This window comes from Rana temporaria, chromosome 8 (assembly GCF_905171775.1).
Source record: "Rana temporaria chromosome 8, aRanTem1.1, whole genome shotgun sequence".
In the NCBI taxonomy this organism is placed as follows: domain Eukaryota; kingdom Metazoa; phylum Chordata; class Amphibia; order Anura; family Ranidae; genus Rana; species Rana temporaria.
This window is the reverse complement of record NC_053496.1, coordinates 109,723,352-109,743,432: the sequence shown is the minus strand read 5'-3', so window position 1 is coordinate 109,743,432 and position 20,081 is coordinate 109,723,352.

Below are 20,081 nucleotides of genomic sequence, written 5' to 3'. Positions count from 1 at the left end.
AATATCTGTCATCTTTTGCATACCAGCACTTAAGCTGGTCATACACATATAGATTTTCCTGCAGGCTGAATAGAAAAACTTAAAACAGATTCCTCAATCCATGCTTCATGCTGTCAAAATACTCTACCAATGCTTCCATTTGATTGGATGCTGGCACTGTTAGGTCAGCAATGTACAGTGTATGGCCAGCTTTAGCTGTGACAATGAGCAGCAGCATTAGAAGCTAATCAGGTTCTTCTGCATGCACATGTGCTGACAAAAGGAGAGAACAAAGTGAGTAGAGCTGATAACTTATTAACAGGGCCGCCATCAGGAATTATGGGGCCCCTTACACAGCTTCAAGCATGGGCACCCTGGAGCAGAGAAAGTTGAGAAGCGCGGGGGGGGGGGGGGCAAATTGAGAAGCGGGGAGTTGCCCTGGGGACCTCTGGGCCCTTTAATAAAAAGAAAAAAGAAATACAAAAACATATATAAAAACAGGGGGTTGCCACCCGGGGGCCCTGAGGACCTCTGGGCCCTTTAATAAAAATAAAACATCTATAAAAAATATATATAAAGAAAAAGAAAATTTAAAAAAAAATCTATAAAAAAAAGGGGGGTTGCCATTCGGGGCCCTGGAGACCTCTGGGCCCTTTAACCACTTCGTTACCGGGCCTATTTTGGCACTTTTCTCCTTTATGTAAAAATTACAATTTTTTTGCTAGAAAATTTATCAGAACCCCTAAACATTATATATTTTTGTTTAGCAGACACCCTAGGGAATAAAATGGCAGTCATTGCAACTTTTTTTCTCGCATGGTATTTGCGCAATAATTTTTCAAACACCTTTTTTTAGGGAAAAAAACAGTTTCATGAATTAAAAAATAACAAAACAGTAAAGTTAGCCCAATTTTTTTGTACAATGTGAAAGACGATGTTACGCCGAGTAAATAGATACCTAACATGTCACGCTTTAAAATTGCGCACACTCATGGAATGGCGCCAAACTTCGGTACTTAAAAATCTCCATAGGCAACGCTTTAATTTTTTTTACAGGTTACTATTTTTGAGTTACAGAGTAGGTCTAGTGCTAGAATTGTTGCACACGCTCTAGCGCACGCGATGATACCTCACATGTGGGGTTTGAACGGTGTTTACATATGTGGGCGGGACTTGCATGCGCGTTCGCTTCTGCACGCGAGCGACCGGGACAGGGGCGTTTTAAATTTTTTATTATTTTATTTTATTTTTTTACTTAATTTTTTTATTTTTACACTTTTTTTGACATTTTTTTTTTTTGATCACTTTTATTCCTATTACAAGGAATGTAAACATCCCTTGTAATAGGAATCAGTGTGACAGGTCCTCTTTATGGAGAGATGTGGGGTCAATAAGACCCCACATCTCTCCTACAGGCTTACAAGCATGAAATCGGTGAAAAAAATTTCACCGATTACATGCCGACAGCCGCGATAGCGGCTTTGTTTATTTCCGGGTACCGGGCGTGATGTCATAACGTCGCGCCCGGCCCTCCGACGGTCATAGAGATTACTGTGACCGTCTGGTCACCAGTCATCTCTATGGTTCACCAACGAGCGCCGGTCGATTCGCTCTCCGGGCCCCCGATGGCACGGGAGAGCCCGGAGAAGCACCGGATGGCGGCGGGAGGGGGGGACGTCCCCTCCCGCTGCCTAGAAGAACGATCGAGCGGCGGAACCGCCGCTTTGATCGTTCTTCTGGTGCACAGAATCGCCAGCTGAAGACGGCGATATCTGAATGATGCCTGCAGCTGCAGGCATCATTCAGATCATTCAGATATCAGATATCATTCAGATATACAGGCATACCCCACTTTTAAGTACACAATGGGACCAGAGCATGTATGTAAAACGAAAATGTACTTAAAGTGAAACAATACCTTTTTTCACTTATAGGGTGTAGTGGAGGGTCAGGGGGTGTTAGGAGCTGTAGTTAAGGTCTCAGGGGCTGTAGTGGGGGTGTCAGGGGCACACTGGAACAGGACGGGATATGCTCTCTGAGCTTCAGCTCCTTCTACTGCGGCTGCAAAATGTCTGTACAGTACTTGTAAGGCACTTTACATACACTCACGGGTATGTCCTTACTCGCGAGTGTATGTAAAGTGAGTGTACTTAAAGCGGGGTATGCCTGTACGCCACTTTGTGTTGGTCTATCATTTAAAATCCCAATAAAATACATTTACATTTTTAGTTGCAACATGACAACATGTGGAAAATTTCAAGGGGTATGTTATGAATACTTTTTCAAGGCACTGTAGTATATAACTGAAGTGGGCACACATCCACATGATACAATATATTTATGGACTGTGCAAGCTCCAAACTAGGGAAGTCCTAAAGGAGGCGGCATGATTTGATGTGCATACATTTTCTATTCTCTTTTTTTGCTTCTTGCATATAGATATAATTTTACGAGTCAGGTATTCTGTTTATAGATACAAATAGCCGCCGGGGGACCCCAGAAGAGAAGGATCAGGGCCACACTGTGCAAAACAAACTGCACAGTGGAGGCACGTATGATATGTTTGTTATTTAAAACGAGAGTTTACAATCCTTTTAACTGATTATTTTATAGTCTGCAATATATAAATAAATAAGAGGAATACATTTCCACTCCACTTAAAATAATTACAAACTGGGATTGACTGTTCTGTAAACTGCAAATGATGATGAGATTAACTCCTTTGAGCGTAGCTGTAATTAAGGCTGTGTTCACCAATTGTTTTGTGGCAATATACGCTATGGGTACACAGTATGTACCTTTTTCTGCATATATCCTGTAATAGTAAGTCAAAACACACCTTAGTGTCAGGGCCTGGATTTGAAGCCGGAACATATGCTGTGTCAGGTAATGTCTCTTCTTGCTGACCTACCTGGAATGCTGGACAGTTCTTGGGATACTTCCTTGAATGATCCTGTCTTGAACCTTGTTTGTCTTGAACCATGATCTCTTTGCTCCTCCCATGAACTTCCTGATTTAAGCCATGTCTCTTCACTTCCTGTTTGCCAGACTATTGTGCTCTCTCCAGCTAGTATCTCCCTCCAGTCTTCCTTTAGCTTCTTCCTCGACTACCCTTCTGCCTGATCCCAACCTGCAACTATTGGCTTGTTTACTAACTAAGCTTCTGTTTGATCCCTATCTGCTTATGCGCTACTGCACCCTGGCTTGCTCATCTCCTGGTGGGGCAATCCTGAGGGCTGTGACCTGGTACTAAAAATCCATCTCCACCATCAGGAGCTCTGGTTAGTAATTGGACTCCGCACCACAGGTGAGCCTGCATCATTAACAAGGGTGACTACCTGTGTACCTATCCTGCTGTTCGGTGGTAGTTCCGCTACTGCTATAGCAACTGGTCTTCGAGCTTGAACCCTGATCGTGACACCTAGGTTATAGCACACCACAAAAAAAAACTTTTTATGTATTTTTTTTTACACAGCAAAATTATTGCATTGCCCAAGAACATATGCCAATCTATGACCAGTGTCTATTATTACATTTACTATGCGTACAAAGTTACTGCAAATTAAATGGCTAGTGTGACAGACTCACCCGGGACAGAGGCTTTTGGAGGGGACTAAATGCTAGCCTTTTGCATTGTGATCATGGGCCCTGGCATTTGGGGGAACGGTGCTCTTTGTGAGCTGTATGCCTGGGGACCCTGTATATGCCATATTAGAGTGACTGATTCATACTGTTGGGACATACAGTGTAAGGAGATGCTAATGCCCTTACCCCCTGCTATCTGTCTGTTCTCTGTGCTAATTGACCCGGCTATTGTGTGAAGATGTCCTGTGTTTACACTTATGATAATGTGTATTGTATAGCAGGTGAGCGAGGAGACGTGACGTCTACCCTGATAGGTCACATCTATGAGTCACCTAGTCTGGGTAAATGATTAGTTAATTAGCTCATGTTAATTTATGTTCTGTTACCTCCTCTTTAACTGTATATAAGGTTGTATTCTTGGTTCTATTAAACACTCCATGTTCAGCAGACAAACAAGTCTCGTCTGGTTGTGCGCTTGTGAGCCATTGGAATATCTGATATCTATATCCAGACTGATAGAAAGCGGTATATGACGGAAGCACTCAAGCGGAGTGTGGGACGTTCCGTTACAGCTAGGGAGCCATTTAACAGATTTAAAGTTATGGTTAAAAATAACAAGCATTTCTCCTATCAAGAAAGCAAAGGGAGGAGGCTGGCCAGAGGTTACTTCCTGTTTCCAGAGGAAGTGGCTCAGGCAAGATGGAGTGAGGTTGTGTTGGAGTAGAGCTCTGTAATACCACTGTGCATGCCTCCAGAAGAACGACTGAATTGTCAAAATCCCTACAAACATATATCTCTCTCATGCCGAGAAGAGGGAAGAATATAGGAGCGCCTTATATCCCCAATTACTCCTATACTACGCGATATTTGATGACAAGGAAAGATACCGGAATTCTGTCCGGGTCGGAAATGGCTCCACTGCAGGAACCACGAGCGGATGCGTCTTGACCATACATTGTAAACCCGGGCATCCCAGGCTTCTGGGGATGGGACTCAGATATCTGGCAGCTGATACAGCTGAGCTGTCTAACGGACGCACTGAGGGAAGAGATAGAGGAGGTCCATGTTAGAACTGTGGTCACAGAACAGAAAGTCACTCTCCTAGAGACGCATCAGACATACATTTGCAGGTCTTGGAGGAGAAGTTGTGCATCCAACAGCAGAGATTGATCAGGCTGTAACTACAATCGGAAGACGCCGAAAATTGAGCATGTAACATGATAATTAATATCAATTAGGATTAAGATAAGAAAAAATAAAATAAAGAAAAAACATATATAACTGTGGTGTTGTGTACTATGAATCCTTATTTGATATGATTGTATATATTTTTTAAATATGAAAAAAAAAAAAGAATTTATATAAAAAAAAGAAAGCAAAAGATTAATAGGCTATTAATTAATATTTTTTTCACACTTAAGGCATGTTGGCCTCCTGTGCACTCATTTCTTAATGTCATGAAACGTGCTGGTAATAGCTGTTTATTAACAACTGCGCTGTTCAGATAGGTCGAACAAAACTCTGTTTAGTTAATAGGTTTAAGCCAGCGGCAGCCTCGAAAGTCTCACGCCTCTTCTAACTCTGCATTTTAGCTAAATGATGTTAGAAGGTCTCCCGGAGAAAGCCCCCAGAAGTGACTTAGAGCAATTAGCATGAAGGCAAAAAACAATTAACAGTCATCAATTATCTTTATTCCCTTGATAAACCTATTAAATCAAAAATTAAATCCATGTTACTGTTAATGGGGCATTATAGAGGTCCACTAGTGCTCCATGCTGCCTGTTGGCATTTAACTGCATTAATCATTTTGTATCTACCACTGTATCCGTTAACTCTTCAAAATAAACTAAAACAATATTGCTAGGGTTTCTTGACATAATATTAATACTTTTTAGATATTTTAGCAAAAAACTGTTATAGAGAAAGCAAACATCGATTAGTGTTGCAATTCACCTGTATAAGATTAGCCTGTATGTTGTGCATTGTCTTTTTTTAATTCACAAACTTCTGTCTGTACTGTTCACACATTCTAATTTTATTAACTTTTTTATTAAGTTCAGACTTAAAGTGTATCTAAACCCAAAAACAAACATTTAATATAGTATATTGCAGCTTACCAATATTTACATATATCAGCTGCATTAGTTTTCTTTTTTTAAGTTATGTCTTATGTCTTAAATGTATATATTTTTTTAATTTTACTTCCCCAACTTAGACTATTGTGTTCTGATCCATCACATATAATTTAGATTAAAACAGGGTTTGACAAAGGAGCCAGCTAAAAAAGTTATGAGCCAGAAACGAGCCCCCTCTCCCGCCGAGCTTGCGCGCAGAAGCGAAAACATACATGAGTAGCGCCCGCATATGAAAGCGGTGTTTAAACCACACATGTGAGGTATCGCTGTGATTGGTAGAGCGAGCGAAATAATGCTAGCCCTAGACCTCCTCTGTAACTCAAAACATGCAACCTGTAGAATTTTTTAAACGTCGCCTATGGAGATTTTAAAGGCTAAAAGTTTGTCGCCATTCCACGAGCGGACACATATTTTGAAGCGTGACATGTTGGGTATCAATTTACTCGGCGTAACAATATCTTTCACAATATAAAAAAACATTGGGCTAACTTTACTGTTGTCTTATTTTTTTATTTAAAAAAGTGTGTTTTTTCCCAAAAACGTGCGCTTGTAAGGCCGCTGCGCAAATGCGGTGTGACAGAAAGTATTGCAACGACCGCCATTTTATTCTCTAGGGTGTTAGAATAAAAAATATATATAATATTTGGGGGTTCTAATTAGAGGGAAGGAGATGGCAGTGAAAACACAGGGGAAGCTCCATTGGCATTGCTGGTTGTATGTCATACCAACGGCCACCACAAGATGGCACCAGATCACTGAAGGAAGCATAGGCCTACAGAAGGCCGCAAAGCCGCGGCCTCAATTACCGGCCGGTGCGGCCCTACACGATCGCACGGCGGGGGAGGTGGGGGCGCACGGAGACACAGGATGGGGTATCCTGGAGTCAGGTTGCTAATTCTAGTTGCAATTGGGACCTGGCGCCCGGATTTCGTTGAACCCTGAATTAAAATAAACATTGAACTAAAGGCTTTAATGTAACAATATAGGGAAAAAGCCAAGGGGGTGAATACTTTTGCAAGGCACTGTATATACAATTCTCATTTCTTTACAAACAAAAGTAAATATATTTAAATGGCATTTTTTTGCTTTGTGAATGTCTGTTTTGCTGTAGTAGTAGGTTATATACATTGTACAGATGCACCACTTCACAAGAAAGTTAAGGGCACCCCCAGGCATGGTATGTAAAGGAATTCTGTTTTTAATTTTCACCGTAAGGATGAGTTCACACTATTGTGCTCTATAGAGCTGGTTCACACATCTCTGAATCGGTTCCAGTGTAAATTGCACAGGAGTTTCAGGTCTAAATTCAGCCTAAAATTTGAGCTGAAATCGGATTTGAAATGGTGAACGGGGATGCACTGGACCCCTGCTGTGAGCCGCTCCGTGCTGCAGTGTGAACCCAGCCTAAAGCACTAATAAAATTGCTGCTCTCTGACAAATTTATTTGGATTCATTGCAATGGGCAGGGGCGATCTGGGAGCTGTGTACAGCGCTCCTAAACTGCCCCAAAGATGCTGCTTGCAGGGCTTTTTCTAAGGGCCCACAAGCACATCGCCTCAGGCTTTCATATGTGGGGGCATTGGAGGCAGTTTTCATGCGCTTTACAGGTGCTATTTCTACCGCTAAAATGCTTGAAGGCTGTCTCAGTGTAAAAGGGCTCTAAGTGCTGATCTGTGGCTATGTGCCACTTACTTAAAGGAGGAGTACAGCCAAAGCTCATTTGACTGGGCTTCTGTTATGGATCACAGGAGTGCAGTTCATTTTGCACTCCTGTGACCCGTTTTCAGCATAGAGCAGGCTGAAGTCTGCTCTCTGCTGATGTCACCGATATCAGTCCAGGCACTGCGTCATCATGACAAAGTCTGGATCTGCCAGATGCCTTGACTGACACCCCGCTCAGCCTTTCAGCGGGCCGCCCTCTCCAAAGCCCAGCACTCCAGTGAGCAAGGTGGGGCAGAGCAGAGAGCTGTGACTGACAAGTCTGCAGCTCTCTGCTCCAAGATCTCTGAAAACTGAGAGATCAGTGGTGTTTGATCACTTGGTTCTCGGTGTAGAGGCATTGGGGGACAGATGCAGCATCGAATCAATGCTGCATTCACTGAGGTAAGTATGAATAAAAAAAAAAAATCCTTTACTTGTCTTTTAACTTTCACAACAATCCAATGATGATAACACTAATAATGATTTTAAAAAAAGTATCAAGGATACTAACACATCAATGACAATATACTTGCTATGGTACATAAAATGTCACACCTTTTCAGGCTTGGACTAATAATAACATATGAGGTGTGAAGTAAGCTGTTTCAATAATGACTGCACAATTTTATTTTATGAAAGAGTCTGTAAAAGGTACTGCAAGCTATATTACTTTTGCTTCAGTGATAGATGTGTACATTGTTGCATTTTTTTGCAATGTTCTGGGCAGCATAGGAGTAAGACAGAGGGGCAGATTCACAAAGATATTACGCCGGTGTATCTCTTGATACGCCACGTAATTTCAAATTTTGCGCGTCGTATCTTTGTTTTGTATCCTCAAAACAAGATACGACGGCATCTCGGCTAGATCCAACAGGCTTACGTCTTAGTACGCCGTCGGATCTAAGCTGCAATTTTTCGGCGGCTGCTAGGTGGCGTTTCCGTCGAATTCAGCGTCGAGTATGCAAATTAGCTATTTACGGCGATCCACGAACGTACGACCGACCAGCGCATTTTGTTTACTTTGTTTGCATTCGGCTTTTTCCGGCGTATAGTTAAAGCTGCTGTTATGAAGCGTACTCAATGTTAAGTATGGCCGTCGTTCCCGCGTACAATTTTGAATTTTTTACGTCGTTTGCGTAAGTCGTTCGCGAATAGGGATTTACGTAGAATGACGTCACCGTCGTGAGCATTGGCTTGTTCCGGGTTAATTTCGAGCATGCGCACTGGGATAACCCCACGGACGTATTAACATAAAACACGCCCCCATCACAGAGATTTGAATGGCGTGCCATTACGCCGCCAAAGATACACTACGCCATCGTAACTTACGGCGCAAATTCTTTCAGGATTCGAAAAAAAAGCACAAAGTTATGGCGGCATAGTGTATCTTAGATACGCTGCGCCCGGCGCAGAGGTACGTGGATCTGTTTTATATCCTATTTTATGCTAAAGAGCCAGTTCATTCAAACCCAATATTTCACCTGTATTCCCTTTTGATGAGACCTCTGTTGGAGTTTTTATTTATTTTATAAAATGGAGATAACCATAGGAGCCTCCCACAACAAAGACAGGAACACTCACAACTTTCAGGTAGACAAGAAAATAGCCAGAAATTATGGCAGGATGACCTTAGAGTATGAAAGACATAGGTCAAAGGCTCACCAGACTCAAATATATGTAAAATGTTGGTTCTGAGTGCTCTGCTCTTTTAATTGTATATGCAGATACATCCTCTAACAAAAATATAGCTCATAGGTTTTATTTTCATGAGCAGTATTGCCTTGTAAAAATTCAGACCTGGTAACTCATGAAATTCCCCTGATAAGACATGTATTGGATTTGTCATTGTGGCAGCAGTCTACAATAATTAAAAAAACTGCCAAATCCTTAACAAAAATGTGATGTACAGAAGAATTTTGTAGTCTCTTCTCTTTTTATAGATCAGGGATTTTACAGTCCCTCAATGAGATTTTTCATGCCTGTTATTTGAATTGTTTTACGCCTGTTTCCTATTTATGGGCTGGGGTTTTATTTTGTGTTGTGGCCTTTGAGGAGAAATGTGAATATTAGCTTTTCATTATTGTTACTATTTATGGTTAGGAAAAATATAAAACATTTCCATTTCTAGTATCTTGAAAATGTTAAAACCTAGGAAGAGGACTCTTGGGTCTCAGATCATATCTAAGTTGATTTGTACAAGTAATATTATACTGGCAGGTTTAAAAAATAGTCTAATTCATATACCAAAGTCTCACAGCTCCTATTAAGGCTCTCATTGCACCTCTTCATAAACCATTATTTCTCCTACTACATGTCCTAATTCGGTACTTATTGACTAGAAGTTCTCCAAGTTGTTCCGTTGTGGTCAAGCATCGCCTCAGTAGTTGGGATTGAAGTTTCACTTTCAGATTTATAGCGATACTGTACATATATCAAAGCAAGTAAGAACACCAATATTTTTTTTTTTTTATGTGATTTGTACTATGTCATTTTAAAGAAACTTGACAATAAGACCTATTTAATTTTTAAGAACTTTGAAGAGAACTGTTCCAATCCCAAACCTTATCTAAAAATTGTAGGAACATAGAAGGGAGTGACCTGTTTGCAGTGGTATGAATCTATTGTATATGTCCTCAGCATGCACATATTTCATTGTAAAAATAATGATGACATGTTCCTTATGGCTGTATCTTTGTCTGTAGTATTGTCTGGAGTCTGGGATTTCAGCATAAACCTACTGTACAGATGACCAAAATCAAGTAGAATATATTTCATAAAGATGTACAAAATGCTGAGCTATTCTAACTGGCTAAGCTTCGACTCTTCCCCTGATCGCATCCAAGCTTACCCACTCCCTTCAAACCTCTACACCAGGGGTCTTCAAACTTTCTAAACAAAGAGGCAGTTTACTGTTCTTCAAACCTTAGGGGGGCCAGACTATGGTTAGCGGGAGTAGAAAATATCCTGGGTTCTTTTTCAGTAAGCAATGTCCCATCCTTGATATTAGGGGGATGTATAATGCCCCATCGTTGGTGTCAGTAAGAGGAATAGTGCCCCATCATTGGAGCCAGTGGAAAGAAAAGTGTGCCATTTTCATTATCAGTGGCAGGAACTATGTCCCACTGTATTTGATCATGGGGTAATAATGCCCCAAGGGATGGATAAAAGCAAGCAAAGAGGCACATCCAGTCCCAAGGCCGAAGTTTGGAGACCACTGCTCTACACACTTCTATTGGTCCACAACTGTTATGAGTTGCCTTCTTGGCCAATAGAAATTTGTATGAAGCAGAAAGGGACGGACAAGCTTAAGTTTCATCAGGAAAGGTCAAATTAAGGTATACAGTTGGGGATTGGAGAATATATATATATACACACACATATGGATGCACACACATAAATGGCAAGCATCCCCAAATATTTATTCCTACCTCAAAATGATGAGGGTTTGGAGCCAAGTTATGGCCACTTCAACTACAGTAGAGATCGATCGCCCAAATGAGCCGGATCTCCCACAGGGAGGGGTACGTAATCATGAAATGTACACAAAGAAAAGAATACAACCTGTAATTCAATGAAACACAGCATATCTATAAGGATTAATGCCTCCATATCTAGAGCATTAAACGGGCCAATGTCCAATTGAATAGGGCTCACTTGAAAAGGTTTATTTGAATAGAAATTTTCTGGGGGAGAACCGGCTCTTTTGGGTGATCGATCTCTAGTTGGTTGGACGCACAGGATCATTGTACATGTAATGTATTTTCTTTGTGAATATTGTAACAATACCTTTTTGATATGTATGTTTAATTGTTTAGTAGATGAGATTCCACGTCTTGTTTCCTGAAGAAACCTCACGGCAAAACATGTATAATATAAGCGTAGAAACAGCAATATAACATCACAAGATGTGTTTTTACATAATCGGATGCCTATGTATTGCATGAAATTTTGTAATTTAATCATATCTTTTTTCTATATCAACAGTGTCATTTGTACTCAAACCACCTTTAAAGTAAAAATGTTGTTCTTTGTTCATATTCAAGGGATGGTGGTGCCTTATATATTTATCCTGGTTGATTCTGGATTTGACCACATAGTTTACTACACATTCACCTTTAGATTTGCTATCACCTATGTAGTGCAAGTGCTTGTTGGATTTGATACAAATTGAATACATTTTTCAGGTGGGGCCTCCTATTTCATAGCTTTGAAAAATCGAATGGAAATTGAACAAATATTGTACAAGCAGATTGCAAAGTGTATGGCCATCTGTATAGAAGAATATAGGAGAGAGTGGATGGGGACACTCAGCTGGTAGACCGCGTTCACACTTCGACATAGTGGGAATTCACGTTGCCGGTAGTGTTTTTTATTTCTGCCGTTTTGAAGCGTCACGCATAGGGCAGTCTATTCATGTAATGGGCTGCCCTATGCATGATAAACACCCTTAAGAAGCTCTAGAACTTTTATTTAAAAGCCAAGCCTTATAATAAATAAATTATTGTTTAGAAATAGTACAATACTTGACAATACTTCCTAAAGTCTGCTCACCTGCCAAAAACGTACCTAAAGTGTTTGCACACCCATCTAATCTAAATAAATACATTTTCCCCTTTCTGTATTTCATATTTACCTTTTACATAAAGATGTTACTTGTTACTGTTATTCCTATGAAATACCTGATTGATCCTGCCAGTTCCCCACTTCATGGTTAAGTTACATAGTAGGTGAGGCTGAAAAAAGACACAAGTCCATCAAGTCCAACCTATGTGTGTGGTTGAAAACTGACCATGCTAAAAATCTGTGTTATGCCTAGTACACATGGGCCGACTGTCGTGAGACATTGGCTGGTAAACTAAAAAATTACCAGCATTCAGGCCGTGTGTATGTCAGCAGGCCTGACAGAATCTGCTACCCAAAGTAGAACTAAAGGCATTTTTTCTGTTTTAAATAAAGTAAGGGAGGGTTAGAACTTTATTTTTTTGCTATCTCAGTTCCATAGGGGAGATTTCCCTTTACTACTTGTACCATAACCAAAACAGGAAGTGAAAGGAAATCCCTTCAAATTGAGGGAATCCCAGGATGTCACCACGTTCATCATAGCGAATATCTCTATTGAAAGATTTACACTCTATTACTGTTCCAAAATCTGTATTTTTTTTCTCTTTTTTGTTCTTTTTTTACCTTTACTTTTGACGATAAAGGTAAACAGGACTAAAAAAGAGGGTGAATCTCCCCAATTGGGCACAAATACAGCAATAATAACCTGACTGGTGTTCAAGTACCTCTCCTCTCTATCTAAATCTTAAAAAAAAAAGGTTTTGCCTTTTAGTTACATTTTAACCACTTCAGCTCCGGAAGGTTAACCCCCCCCCCCCTTCATGACCAGGCCATTTTTTGCGATGTGGCACCACATTATTTAAACTAACAACTGCGCTAGCATGCGATACTGTACCCAAATTTAATTTGTGTCCTTTTTTTTCCACAAATAGAAATTTCTTTTGGTTGTATTTGATCACCTCTGAGGTTTTAATTTTTTGTGTTATATATAAAAAAAGACCGACAATTTTAAAAGGAAAAACAATATTTTTTACTTTTTGCTATCAAACATTTCCAAGTTCTTCCTAAATTTAGGCCAGTATGTAGTCTGCTACATGTTTTCGGTAAAAAAAAAAAAAAAAAAAAAAAATCCCAATACGTGTATATTGATTGGTTTGTGCAAAAGTTATAGCAGCTACAAACTATGGTGTGTGTGTGTGTGTGTGTGTGTGTGTATGTGTGTATATATATATATATATATATATATTTAACTTTTTTTTTTTTTACTAGTAATGGCGGCAATCAGCTGCGATATTGTGGCTGACAAATTGGACACCTAATTTACACTTTTGACACTTTTTTTTGTGGCTAGTGACACTAATAAAGTGATCAGTGCTAAAAAATATACACTGTCGATGTACTAATGACACTTGCAGGGAAGGAGTTGACATCAGGGGAGATCAATGTGTTTCCTAGGAGTGATTACTAACTGTGTGGGAGGTGCTTTGACTGGGGAAATGTAGCTTAGCAGGAACACAGGATCAGCACATTCCCCTTGTTTACATAGGCAGACCTCCTTTGTGCCTTTCTCCTGAATGATCAGTAGGTCCCAGAGGAGGTAGCATCTGCCAGGCCTGCTGATTGGCTCTTGTTGTGTCCAAACACAGCGGGAGCAGCTCGCCAGCAGCGCGTGCACCCGCCCAAGACTTGGAAGTGCCAGATCACATACTAGATACGTGATCTAATGCAGAGCGGCCACCCTGCGATGGGGAGATGTAAGTATTTCTATTTTAAGATGGCTTTGCTTCCCAAGATGGCTGCTTGGAGCCAAGATGTGGCGTTGGAAGGCAAATAAGTCCCTAATGGTCAATTTAAAAAAGGCACATTGCCACCTTCAGATCAGTGGGTATACTGCAGCCCACATCCACCTTTAAACGCAAAGCAGGTCATACGCAGATTCAGATCTGTCTTCTATACTATACAAAATCTAATGTTACACAGTAAAAAACTTGAACATCATACTACCAAACATTGTTTGTTTTGTTTTTGTGCAGAGAAATACAAATGTATATATTTACTTGCAAATTTCGAAATGAATATTATTGTAATTTAATTTCTCTCTTCAGCTTTGAAGATATGCTATACCCTAAAAATGGTCCCTGTGGCCTCTGACTGCTTGAGTAAATAATTAAGTAAAAAGAGATAAATAAATTTCTTAGTTCATTCATTACTCTGAGGGATTTTACTTTAGTTTTTGATCTCTTTTCATAAAAGACTATTCAGATGTCACTTAACACATTTGAATTTCCATGTACCACTTCAAAATTAATTACCGAGAAAACATTTTCATTAATCTGGCTGAAATATGGCTCTGATGCCATGTTAAATAAGTTGTATTCAGTAATGTTATTATAAACACTAGAAAAGGTGGATTGACTATTGGCTTTTTACTTTACCTACTGTATATACTGAAATATGTCTTATATGGAGCGAATTATAATGGACTTTGTAGAACATAACCAGGTGTGCGAAGATAAAGGCAAAAGTGCTTGGGTAGGGTATGGCTTTTTTTAAATAATTTTATATCCTGTATTTTTTTTTATATAACACAACAGCAAGCTATTAAAGCCTGGTGACTTTTTTTTACAAGACACCATGGCAATGGGATTCCTTTTGAAGAATTTTACTTTTGGTGCAACAATAAGTGTTGTGCTACCTGTACTGCAAAACACATCTGCTCTCTTCAAAAGTACTTAGTGTTTGTTACCCTAAAAAAAAAAAAAATATATATATATATATATATATATATATATATATATATATATATATATCCTTATACTTTAGAGCATGCATAACAGCACAGTGCTTGTACTGTGTAATTTGCCCCCCTGTATAACCTAAAATACCTGTCAGATCCTGCTTGGTTCTGCCCTCCCCCTGTAAACTGACCACAGTTTATCATGGCTGACACCATGGTCAGTTTACGTGCTTCCTCATCCACGGCTCTTCTCTGTCCTCTCCCTTCACTGCCCTTTAGCTCAAGACACTGCCCCTCCCCCCCCCCGCTGCTATAAAAAAAACTATATTATATTCATACGATCCCATCTGTTATATATCGTTGTGTCCTAGTATCTGTGCTGCATAAAAACTATGCTGATTCCTACCTTTTTTCAGAGCGTCTCTCTCCACTCACATGACTCCTCGTCTCTTTCCCCCTCTCCCCCCGGCTGATCTCAGTGGGATTTCTCTGCCCCTTCCGCTGTAGCTGTCAGCCAGGGAGAGAAGAGAGAGACTAGGAGTCACATGAGCACCAGGAGAATCTCTGAAATAAGGTAGAAATCTGCATTGTTTAGCCACTTCAGCCCCGGAAGAATTTACCCCTACCTGACCAGAGCATTTTTTGCGATTCGGCACTGTGTCGCTTTAACTAACAATTGTGCAGTCGTGCAACGTGGTACCCAAACAAAATCGATGTTCTTTTTTCCCCACAAATAGAGCTTTCTTTTGGTGGTATTTGATCACCTCTGTGGTTTTAATTTTTTGCGCTATAAGCAAAACATCAGTGACAATTTTGAAAAAAAAGCTATATTTTAAACTTTTTGCTATAATAAATATCCCCCAAAAATATATAAAAATATTTTTTTTCCTCAGTTTAGGCCGATATGTATTCTTCTACATATTTTTGGTAAAAAAAAAAATCACAGTAAGCATATATTGATTGGTTTGTGCAAAAGTTGTAGCGTCTGCAAAATAGGGGATCGTTTTATGGCATTTTATGGCAAGGGTTGTGGGGATGAGGCCCTTGTCCCCATCAACATGGGGACATCCTCCCCATGTTGAGGGCATGTGGCCTGGTACGGTTCAGGAGAGGGGGGGCTGCACTCTGTCTCCCCCTCTTTTCTGCGGCCAGCCAGGTTAACGTGCTCGGATAAGGGGTCTGGTGTGAATTTTTGGGGGAACTCCACGCCATTTATTTTTTAAATTTGGGGTGAAGTTCCCCTTAAAATCCACACCAGACCTGAAGGGTCTGGAATGGATATTTGGGGGGAACCCCACGTCATTTTTTTTAAGTTGACAGGGGGGTTCCTCTTAATATCCATTCCAGACCTGAAGGGCCTGTTAATGGAATTTGGGGGGACCCCCACGCTATTTTTTTTTTTTATGAATGAAATCGCTCTGAATTGCCAGAGCCGACAATTCATTATAGCCGCAAGTCCGGTTTTAAAATACTTTTTTTCCTTTCAGAAATGACACTTAGTGCAGGGACAGGGACAGTTCTATGTATGGGAAACATGCGCTATTTCACATGCTAACTTTACACCCCCCCCTAGGTATGAAATTTAAAGTGGAAGTAAACCCTCCTATCTTTTTCAGCCAAGGAAGCTGCCATCTTGGCCTTTGTTCAATCTTCAACTGCCATGAAGCTGCACATGTGATCAGTTATGACACCAGCCATTGGATGGTTTGACAGTTTGGTTGAGAGCACAACCAATGTGCAGTTAGCATTCCCGGCATGCCGGGAATTTTAACAGTTTTTTTAAGTGTTACATCTATGGGTTTACTTCCGCTTTAAAGTAATATTTCACTTTTATTGTTTCACTTTTAGCATTATTAAATTCACTGCTCCTGAAAAAATGTCCGTTTTAAAAAAAATTTGCATTGATACATGTCCCCAAACACTTTTTAGGACAATACATTGCATATTAGTCTTTAAAATTAGCACTTTAGATTTCTCCCATAGACTTTAACAGGGTGTTCTGCGGCTTTTCGAATTTGCCGCGAACACCCCTAATTGTTCGTTGTTCGCCGAACAGGCAATGTTCGAGTCGAACATGAGTTCGACTCGAACTCGAAGCTCATCCCTAGTTCCCACATTCTGCTGAGAAGTTATTGCCACGCTTAGCTTAGTATCGTCTGCAAATAAAGATTGAACTGTTTATCCCATCCTCCAGATCGTTTATGAATAAATTAACCACTAGCCGTTATACGGCGGTAGGTCGGCTAGGCTGCGCGAAATCACTTAGGTATACGTAATTTTGCATCTCAGCCATTAGGGGCGCGTGCGTGCCGCCGGAGGCGCACGCGTGCGCCCCCTGCTCGCCCCTGGTGCCGAGGCGTGTGACCGGCGGGCGTGATTACCGCCGAGCACCCCCCATCATTAGTTACAGAGTGAGAACTTGGAAGCTGTGTGTGTAAACACACAGCTCCCGGTCCTGTCAGGGGGAGAAATAACTGTTTGTCTGTTCATGCATGAACAGCGATCTGTAATTTCCCCTAGCCAGTCCCACCCCCCTTCAGTTAGAATACACCTAGGGAACATAATTATCCCCTTCCTCGCCCCCTAGTGTTAACCCCTTCCCTGCCAGTGAAATTTTTACAGTAATCAATGCATTTTTATAGCACTGATCGCTATAAAAATGCCAATGGTCCAAAAATGTGTCAAAAGTGTCCGAAGTGTCCGCCATACTGATAAAAATTGCTTTTTGCCGCCATTACTAGTAAAAAAAAAATGCCATAAAACTATCCCCTATTTTGTAGACGCTATAACTTTTGCGCAAACCAGTCAATAATTGCTTATTGCGATTTTTTTATGAAAAATATGTAGAAGAATACGTATCAGCCTAAAATGAGGAAAATAACTTTTTTTTATATATTTTTGGGGGGTATTTATTAAAGCAAAAAGTTAAAAATATTTTTTTTTTTTCAAAATTTCACTCCATTTTCTTTATAGCGCAAAAAAACCCCCCACAGAGGTGATCAAATACCACCAAAAGAAATCTCTATTTGTGGGGAAAAAAGGACGCCAATTTTATTTGGGAGCCACGTCGCACGACCGTGCAATTGTCAGTTAAAGCGACGCAGTGCTGAATTGCAAAAAGTGGCCCGGTCATTGACCAGAAAAATGGTCCGGGGCTGAAGTGGTTAAATAGGATTGGTCCCAGGACAGAACCCTAGGGGACCCCACTTTTCACCCTGCCCATTCCGAGTAACCCCCATTTATCACTACCCTCTGAACTCGCCGGTGTAGCCAGTTTTCAATCCATGTACTCACCCTGTGGTCCATGCCAATGACCTTACTTTGTACAGTAAATGGGGAACTGTATCAAATGCTTTTGCAAAATCCAGATACACCATGTCTACAGGCCTTCCTTTATCTAGATGGCAGCTCACCTCCTCATAGAAGATTAATAGATTGGTTTGGCAAGAACGATTCTTCATGAATTAATGCCAATTACTGCTAATGATAAAGTTGTCATTGCTAAAATATTGTATATAGTCCCTTATTTCCTCCAAGATCTTGCATACAATTGATGTAAGGCTAACTGGTCTGTATTTCCCAGGGATATATCTTGGCCCTTTTTTAAAATATTGGTGCTACATTGGCCTTTCTCCAATCAGCTGGTACCATTCCAGTCAGTAAACTGTTCGTAAAAATTAGGAACAATGGTCTGGCTATTACTTGACTTAAGGACCCTCGGGTGCAAGTCATCTTGTCCTGGTTACGTATTAATGTTGGGTTTTTCAAGTTATTTATAATTCTGTCCTCTGTTAGCCATGAGGTGCTTCCTGTGAAGTGTCATGAAGATAAACATTGCAGTTTTGGTTACTGAAGCCCCCTGATTCCCTCGTGAAGATTGAGGAGAAGAATACATTCAATACCTTTGCCACCTGGCCATCCTTAGTAACCAGATTCCCTTCATCATTCTTTATGGAACCAATATGATCTTACTTCCCTTTCTTACTATTTATGTACTTAAAGAACTTATTGGGATATTTCTTACTTTCCTCCGCTTTCGTGTTCTATCTTAGCCACCCTGATTGCACCCTTATGCCGCGTACAGACGATCGGACATTCCGACAACAAAACCGTGGATTTTTTTCCGACGGATGTTGGCTCAAACTTGTCTTGCATACACACGGTCACAAAAATGTTGTCAGAAATTCCGACAGTCAAGAATACGATGACGTACAAAATGTACGACAAGCCGAGAAAAATTAAGTTCAATAGGCATTGCGGCTCTTCTGCTTGATTCCGAGCATGCGTGGAATTTTGTGCGTTGGAATTGTGTACACACAACCGAAATTTCTGACAACAAAACTTGTCGGAAAATTTGAGAACCAGCTCTCGAATTTTTGTTGTCGGAAATTTTAACAGCAAATGTCTGATGAATCATGGAGCCTACTATGCGGTTGGAATTTCCAACAACAAGCTCCCATCGAACATTTGTTGACGGAAATTCCGATCGTGTGTTTTCTTGTTGCATTCTTGGTAAAGTTGGAATGCTGATGATGATGATGATGATGATGGAATGTTGATGATGATCCCTCAGCCTTGTATTTTTGGAAGGCCTTCTTCTTTGCTTTTATATGTATTTTTATGTTGGAGTTAAGTCACCTGTGACTTTTATTAGTTATTTTAATTGTATTTCCCATTGGGATGCACTGGCTAATGCCCTAATTTAATATGCTCTTAAAGCATACCCATTTCTCCTCCATGTTCTATGTTCTTAAGATTTTATCCCAATTTGTATCTTCTAGCAAGGCTCGCAGTTAAGGGAAGTTGTCTCTTTTGAAATTCAGTGTATGTTTGTATTCCCCTTATGTTTCCTATTAGTGTGGTTTATACTGATATGAGTTGACCTGTGATTGCTGTTTCCTAAATTGGCCAGTATTTCTACATCCGTGATCAAGTCTGTATTGTTGGTAATCAGTAGGTCTAGTAACACTTACGTTATATTATTTATTTTCATATACAGTATATGTACATATAAGAAGATACAAAAATCCCCATCTTTTAAACTAACCTCTTCTTGTCTTGAATAAGTTTGTTAATGTTTCACAGGACTATGCTCTGTGTCAAGGATATATTAATAATGTCCTCACTTGAGAAAAAAAAGATGACCATTAACATGGCTGCTCAATCGCAATTCGCTTTGACAATCAGGAACCCTTATCATGTGACTACTATGTCAACTCTGGCAACATGATCACATTCAAGGTGGAGGCTTAATTGACAAAAATAAAATAAAATCTATGTTCTAAAAACATGAAAGGCATTTAAAATTGTCCTGACACAGATGAGACAATAAAAAGAACAGGGGGGTGGGATTGTGGAAAGGAACCCTCTAGTTTCATAAAGTC